Consider the following 7,439-nt stretch of genomic DNA (forward strand, 5'->3'; position numbering starts at 1 on the left):
CAGAGCCAGAAGAACTCTATACACAGAGACTGATATACTGTGGTAAAATTGAATGTAATGGACCTCTGTACCAGCAGCAATACAATGACCCAGGACAATTCTGAGGGATTTATGGTAAAGACGCTACCCACATTCAGAGGAAGGACTGCAGGAGAGGAAACATATAAGAAAAACAACTGCTTGAACGCATGGGTTGGGGTGGACATGACTGAGGGTGTAGACTTGAAACTACCACACCAATGCAACTACCAACAATTTGGAAATTGGTCTTGTTCAAGGACACATGACAAAACTAGTGGAAACGCGCATCGGCCAAGGTTGGGGGGGGGTGCGGGGGCGGGGGTTTAAGGGGAAAGGTGGAGCATGAATCATGTAACCATGTTAAAAATGAATATTAATAAATGTTAAAAAAAAAAGTGGTTGAGCACATCAATAAATCTATTGTCCTGTGCCTGATTAGCTAGAAACTAAATGTTGTGGAGCAGGAGAAGATTGACAAATTGATGCTAGAAATGGAAGGCACTGATAATAAATCTAAATTTTATGCCAATGCCAACCTGGGAGTATCACTGGCTGTTTGTAAGGCTGGAGCTGCAGAGAAATGTGTCTCCCTGTACTGCCACATTGCTGATCTTGCAGGCAATGAAGTTGTCCTGCCAGTTCCAGCCTTCAATGTGATCAATGGTGGCTCCCATGCTGGTAACAAGCTGGCCATGCTGGAGTTCATGATCCTCCCTATTGGGACAATAACCTTCAAGGAGGCCATTCACATTGGAGCTGGGTCTACCACTACCTGAAGAATATAATTAAGTAGTAATATGGACAGGATGCCACCAATGTAGGGGATGAGAGTGGCTTCGCTCCTAACATCCTAGAGAATAAAGAAGCTCTGGAACTGCTAATGACTGCTATTAGTAAAGCTAGCTATATTGATAAAGTGATCATTGGCATGCATGTTGCTGCTTCAGAATTCTACCAATCTGGGAAATATGACTTAGACTTTAAATCCCCCGATGACCCCAGCAGAAACATCTCCTCTGAGGCTCTTGGAGACCTCTATAACGGCTTCATCAAGGATTATCCAGTGGTGTCCATTGAAGATCCCTTTGACCAGGATGACTGGGAAGCTTGGACAAATTTCACTGCTACTGCAGGCACCCAGGTGGTGGGGATGACCTCACTGGGACCAATCCCAAGTGCATTGAAAAGGCTGTGGATGTCAAAGCCTTCAACTGCCTTCTGCTCAAAGTGAACCAGATTGGCACCATGACTGAATCTATCCAGGCATGCAAGCTGGCCCAGTCCAATGGGTGGGGAGTCATGGTTTCCCATCATTCTGGGGAGGCTGAGGATACCTTCATTGCAGACCTAGAGGTGCGTCTATGCACCAGACAGATCAAGACTGATGCCCCCTGCTGATCTGAGCATCTGGCCAAGTATAATCAGATTCTCAGAATTAAGGAAGAACTGGGTGGCAAGGCTAAGTTTGCTGGAAGAAACTTCAGGAACCCTAAGGTGCAGTAGGCTGCTGTGTGCCTAGGAGGGCCCAGAGCTAGCAGGCACCAATCACCCAAGTAGATGTCTGCCCCAAGCAACAGACCAGGGTCTGTGCTGTTTACTGCCCCTCTATCCTCCCCTCCCTTGATGTCCCCCTGCTATGTTAGAATTGTCCTATCAGGCTGTACTTGATACCCCAGTGCTGCTGGAAGCCCTCACTCTGTGACCCCCCTCATCCCTTTGTGGCCATGTGTGGAGCCATGTACTTGTCATTGCAGGCCAGATCCTTAGTGGATTTTATGTGCAGAATAAAAGTATTCAGTAACCTGGTGGGAAAAAAAAAGAAAATCTAGTTATATATATTTCTCATGTTTTCTTTTTCAGCAAGAAAGTTGTTCTGATAACCTATCCATTACAAAGGAGTGTTCCAAAAGAAGATTTCCTAAGAAAACATGGATCACTGAAGTCTACTCAGACTTCTAGACAGGATAGACTGTGGGAAATGGAATATATTTCCTTTTGCAAAAATGTTTTCCTTAAATAAAGAGCCTCTTTATAAATAATTTTCAATGAATGCATTTTTTCCTTTGTAAACCATACTTGCTATAGGGGAATATCACCTCCCTTCATTCCATTTGTCCATCCATGGCCTTTACTTCCCTCTCATCTTTGGAGAACAGAGGCTTCTCTTAAACTTTCCCGGAAACACTACCTTTTCTCCTTGCTTTGTCCTATGGCAGAATCTCTTTGACAAAAGTAGAAAAGAATAACCTTATGTGAAACCCTCAGATTGACTCTTGTCCCAGATCAAACAATCCTCCACAACCTATCAACTACCCAAGCCAGAACTCAACAAAATAAAACCAAAACTTCAAGCAAATCTTAATCATTCAAACTCCACTATATTCAATTAAACAAATTAATACTTTTTTTTAAACCCACACCTTCTCTCTTGGAACCAATACTATTTGTTGCAAGGCAGAAGAGTACTGAAGTCTGGGCAACTAGAGTTAAATATATGGAATATACCTGCAAAGTCTTAGGTCATATTTGAACCCAGGATTTCCCTCAGATATTTATCCACTGAGCCACTTAGCTGCCCCCATAACTTTATTTTCTATATAAATTCCTCACTTTGTGCAGTTCATTGGAAGTCCCTGGACTATGGTTCTTTGCAGTTTCCCAGATTATAATCACCTTTCTCTGAGTAAATATCTTTCTTATAACTACTTCAATGGTTATGATTTATTTACAGGTTAACCATATATACACATATATGTGTATGTATATATGAGTATGTATATGTGTATGTATTTGTGTATATGAATAATAGAAATGTTAAGGTTCCTTCACCATTGTGAAAGCTATAGGGAGGATTATTTGGGCTTTGAAAAGATATTTTTTGATAGTTTTAGAAATGTGATTTTGGCCCTATATTATGCATTAAACATTGTCATAAGCTATTATTGACATTTTAATAAAGTGAGTCTAAGATTAGACTTTTCCAATACATTTATAAGTCAGTCTTTAGCAAAGAAGAGAGATACTTGGTTATTCAAAATGAATTCATCCTCTGAGTTCATGTTTTATGTTCTCTTATGCGATATGTGTGTGTATGATATGCATATATATAGTAAAGGAAACCAACATAGAATCATAAATATTTATACCAATTTTACTGATCTTTCATTAAAACTATATCATGTTACATATAAGAAACCAGTTATGTATGCTTGTTTATAAACATATTATTGTTTCTATTCTAAATAAAAACTTATATAATTTTATACATTTAAAAGCATTCTATCATACCAGCAAAAGTTCATGATACATTAAAAGATTCAGTCCCTGCTCTGTGATTAGGTTCTTTTAGATATCATGAAAACAAATTTAAAATTTTATATTGATTATTCTTTTTTCCACATGATAAGTCCACCTCGCTAGAAATCTTGGATACTATTCCTTTGGCTATTTATGAATAGATCATCAGGGGGCCACTAATTTAGAATCTGGTCCAGAAACTTCCTCGGTGTGTGACCCTGTTCATTTAACTTTATCCCCATTGCCTGGCCCTTACCATTCTTCCATTTCAGAACAAATATAGAGTATTGATTTGAAGATAGAAGTTAAGAATTGGGATAGTAATAAATAAATCATCATTAGAAATATTTGCCAGTTTATTCTCAAAATGAATCCCTTCAAGTTAGTTTTTTAAAATGACCTCTAATTTTGATTTTTATTGAAGTTTTATGTAAAGCAGCCCCTTCCCTATAGGGCAGGGGTTGGCAACGTATGGCTCTTGAGCTATATCTGGCTCTTTTGGGGGCCAGATATGGCTCTTTCTGCAGGAGCCATAAAGTCAATTTTTTTAGGCGCTGTTATAGGAGCGTGCACTGTTACAGGAGTGTACACTGTGAGCACTGTATGGCTCGCACGAAATTACATTTAAAAAAATGTGGCGTATATGGCTCTCACGGCCAAAAAGGTTGCTGACCCCTGCTATAGGGTCTCCCTCTATTGACTGAAACTCTATGGTGAGGAGGATGCCTAGATCATCATTGTCTTCATTCCTCTACCAGGTACTCTGTCAGTCAGTAAATACTTATTAAATACCTACTATATGCCATGCAGTATAATAAGAAGTAGAGATTAAAAGTATGAAAAGGATTGTTCTTTCTTTCAAGGAGTTAAGAATATGGTGGGGAAATAAGCAAACAAATATGTAAGATGAAATATACATAACAAATTGAAAATAATTAAATGAGGGAAAGCACTAGTATTAGAAGGGTTGGAAAAGGCTTCCTGGGCATGTAGGAATTTATACAAGAGAAGAGAAGATGTGGGAGTGGACAATTTTTAAGTCCTACTTTCAATGGAATTGACACAAATTACAGATAACTCACAATCAGGTATAGAAATCTACTTTACAACAAATAGAAAAAAATCTATCATAAATTTCTCTAACAGGAACTTAATTTATCAGATATGTAGAGAATTGAAATGAGTCAAATTTATTAGAATAGAAAGCATTTCCTAATTGACAAATCGTCAAAGGATATTAGGCAATTCTCAGATGAAAAAATAAAACTATCTTTAGTCATGAAAAAATGATATAAATCTCTATTGATCAGAGAAATGCAAACTAAAACAATGGTAGTGGATATCTAAGGTATCACTTATCATCCATCTAACTGGCTAACATGACAAAAAAGGAAAATGATGAATGTTGGATGGGATGTAGAAAAATTGGGAAACTAATCCACTGCTGATAAAGCTGCAAACTGATACAACTATTCAGGAGAGCTAACTGGAACCATGTCCAAAGGGCCCTAAAACTGTGCATCTGCTTTTATACTTTAAAAGTCTATACCTATTACAATACTAATACTGTATCCCGAAGATATTGAAATAGGGGAAATAGGGAAAAAGAATCTACCTATAAAAATGTTTATAGCAGCTCTTTTATTGGTGTAAAAGAATTGGAAATTGATGGTGGTATCCATCAACTGGGGAATTCATGAATTGGGGAATGGCTGAACAAGTTGTGGAATATCCTTGTAATGGAATACAATTGTGTCATAAGAAATGTCAAACAAGATGATCATCAAAAACCTAGAAAAACTTACATGAAGTGAAACAAAGTAAAGTAAGGAGAACCAGGAGTACTTTGTACAAAACAACACAACAATATTTGATGATAAAATGTGAATGACTACTATTATCAACAAAATGAGGACCTGGGGCAACTTCAAGAGACTCAGGACAAAAAAAAAAATGATATCCACTACCATTAAAAGAACAGACAATGCAAATGCAAATTGAAACATGTCATTTTTTACTATTTTTCCCCCATGAACTTTTCTCTAATGTAGGAAATGCTTATTTTTTTCTTTCACAGCATGATGAATGTAAAAATATACAGTATAGTAATATATGTATAATTTATATAATGACTACTACCTTTTTGCAAAGGAGGGTGGGGTATAAGGGAGAGAGATATATGGATTGCAAAATGTCAAGAAGTAAATTTTTTTTAAAATTATCAACATGATCTGGAAAAAATTATTATGAAAAAATAAATGTCATGAATGGCCTAACAATAGATAAACCAGTTTGGGGAGGGCCTGGCAATGAGTAATAGAGTCAATACTGTCAAAAGACAGGTTAGGCAGTTATTTGCATCTAATATTTTAAAACTAAGTAACTAGGATGGAGAAGACAAAATGAAATGAAATAGATTGGCATTACTTGAATCTTTAATATAGTATTGTATGATAATAAATATACAATCTATATCATGTTACCTACCTTCTTGGGAAAGGGTGGAAGGAAGAGAGAAAGAATGAATTGCAAAATTTTATAATGCAAATATTAAAAATTGTATTAACCTATAATCTTGAAAAAAAATTAAATCTTTTAAAAATAAAGCCTTTCACAACCTCAAAAAAGGGGGAAGGCTTCCTAAAGGAGATAAAATGTTAGTTAGGTATTAATGGAATCTAGAAAAACCAGTAGGCAGAGGTGAGGATGGAGAACATTTTGGGTATGGGGAACTACCAGAAAAATATGTTCATAACTAAGAGATGGGAGTTTCTTGTTCATGGAGCAGCCAAGTTGTCAATATCATTGGTTTAAAGAGTATATGACAGAGGATTATGTATAAAGACATTGTATAAGAAGATTGGATAGGTGTGTGGTGGGTTAGAGGTTGTGAAGTATTCTCAATGACAAACATGAAGTTTTAAATTTTATTCTGGAGTTGATAGGGAGTTATCAAAGCCTATTAGGCACGAGAATGATGTGATCAGGAGTATGCTGTTGAAAATCACTTTGGCAGCTAAATGGAAGATGGATTTGAGTGGGAAGACACAAGGTAGACAAATGCACTGGCAATTGGAATATTAAATAGTGGGGAGATAAGGGCCTGCTTCCAGGTGGTGTCATTATCAGAGGAGAGAAGGGTTCATACTTCGGAGATGTTATAAAGGTGAAAAAGACAGATGAGAGCAATGGATTATATATAGAGGGGCAATAGTGAATAATCCAGGATGAAAACTAAGTTGAAAATCTTTGGGACAGAAAGGATGGTTTTCACAGCAATACTTAAATTTATAAGAGAAAGTTTCTAGAAAGAAAATAATGAGTTCAGTTTAGGCCATACTGAATTTAAGATACCTTCTGGATTCCTAGTTTGAGATTTCTGAAAGAAGTCAGAGAAGCAGTTAAGCAGAAAAAGTATATTTGAGAATTATCAATAGAGAAATGATAATTAAAGACATGGGAAATAATAAGAATACCAAGTGAATTAGGAAAAGTGAAGAAAACCCAAGTCAGAACCCCTAAAGTATAGCTATGGTTAGAAGGCATGACATGAATGAGGCATCATCAAAGGAAACTGAAGAGTTGGGGTTAGGGGTGGCACAGAGCCAAAATGGAAAATTAAGTATTTTCCTTAAAGTCTTTCAACATTCCTCTCTGAACATATTTTTGAAAAGTGTCAAATTGAATTCTAAGTGGCACAATTGTAGAAAGACCAAAGTGAGCCACTTTTCTACCTTATAACTTAGGAAGTAAAAAAAAAAGTCTATGGACATTGGTGTAAGGGCAGTTTAGGAGTTCTGTGAAATGAAAGCAACACTAGCTGTTGACCTTAGAGGTAGCAACAGCAGTAGTGGTAGCAGCAACAGTGGTCCTATAAGTTCTCAGTACACACATTCAATATGGGAAGTGAACACTTGGTCATCAAAAGAAACACTGTTGTAGCACTGGGGGCAGAACAAGATATTAATAATCAAATCTAGTGCTAATTACCCATTTCTGGGTCCAAGTTCTATGATACAGAAGTAATTTGGTCATGAGGAAGCAGGATATCTCTGTGGGTAAAAGAGATAATCGGGAAAACTACTGGGATAAAAAAAGAGAGGGAAACTTGCTAAAAGGTA

At 36.8% G+C, this 7,439-nt stretch overlaps 1 pseudogene; it reads left to right on the top strand.

The window, feature by feature from the left end:
- The first annotated feature begins 425 nt into the window (after positions 1–425).
- On the top strand, positions 426–1,524 carry LOC123254858 (annotated as a pseudogene).
- Positions 1,525–7,439: the final 5,915 nt, after the last annotated feature.

This window comes from Gracilinanus agilis, unplaced genomic scaffold (assembly GCF_016433145.1).
Source record: "Gracilinanus agilis isolate LMUSP501 unplaced genomic scaffold, AgileGrace unplaced_scaffold34132, whole genome shotgun sequence".
Classification (NCBI taxonomy): domain Eukaryota; kingdom Metazoa; phylum Chordata; class Mammalia; order Didelphimorphia; family Didelphidae; genus Gracilinanus; species Gracilinanus agilis.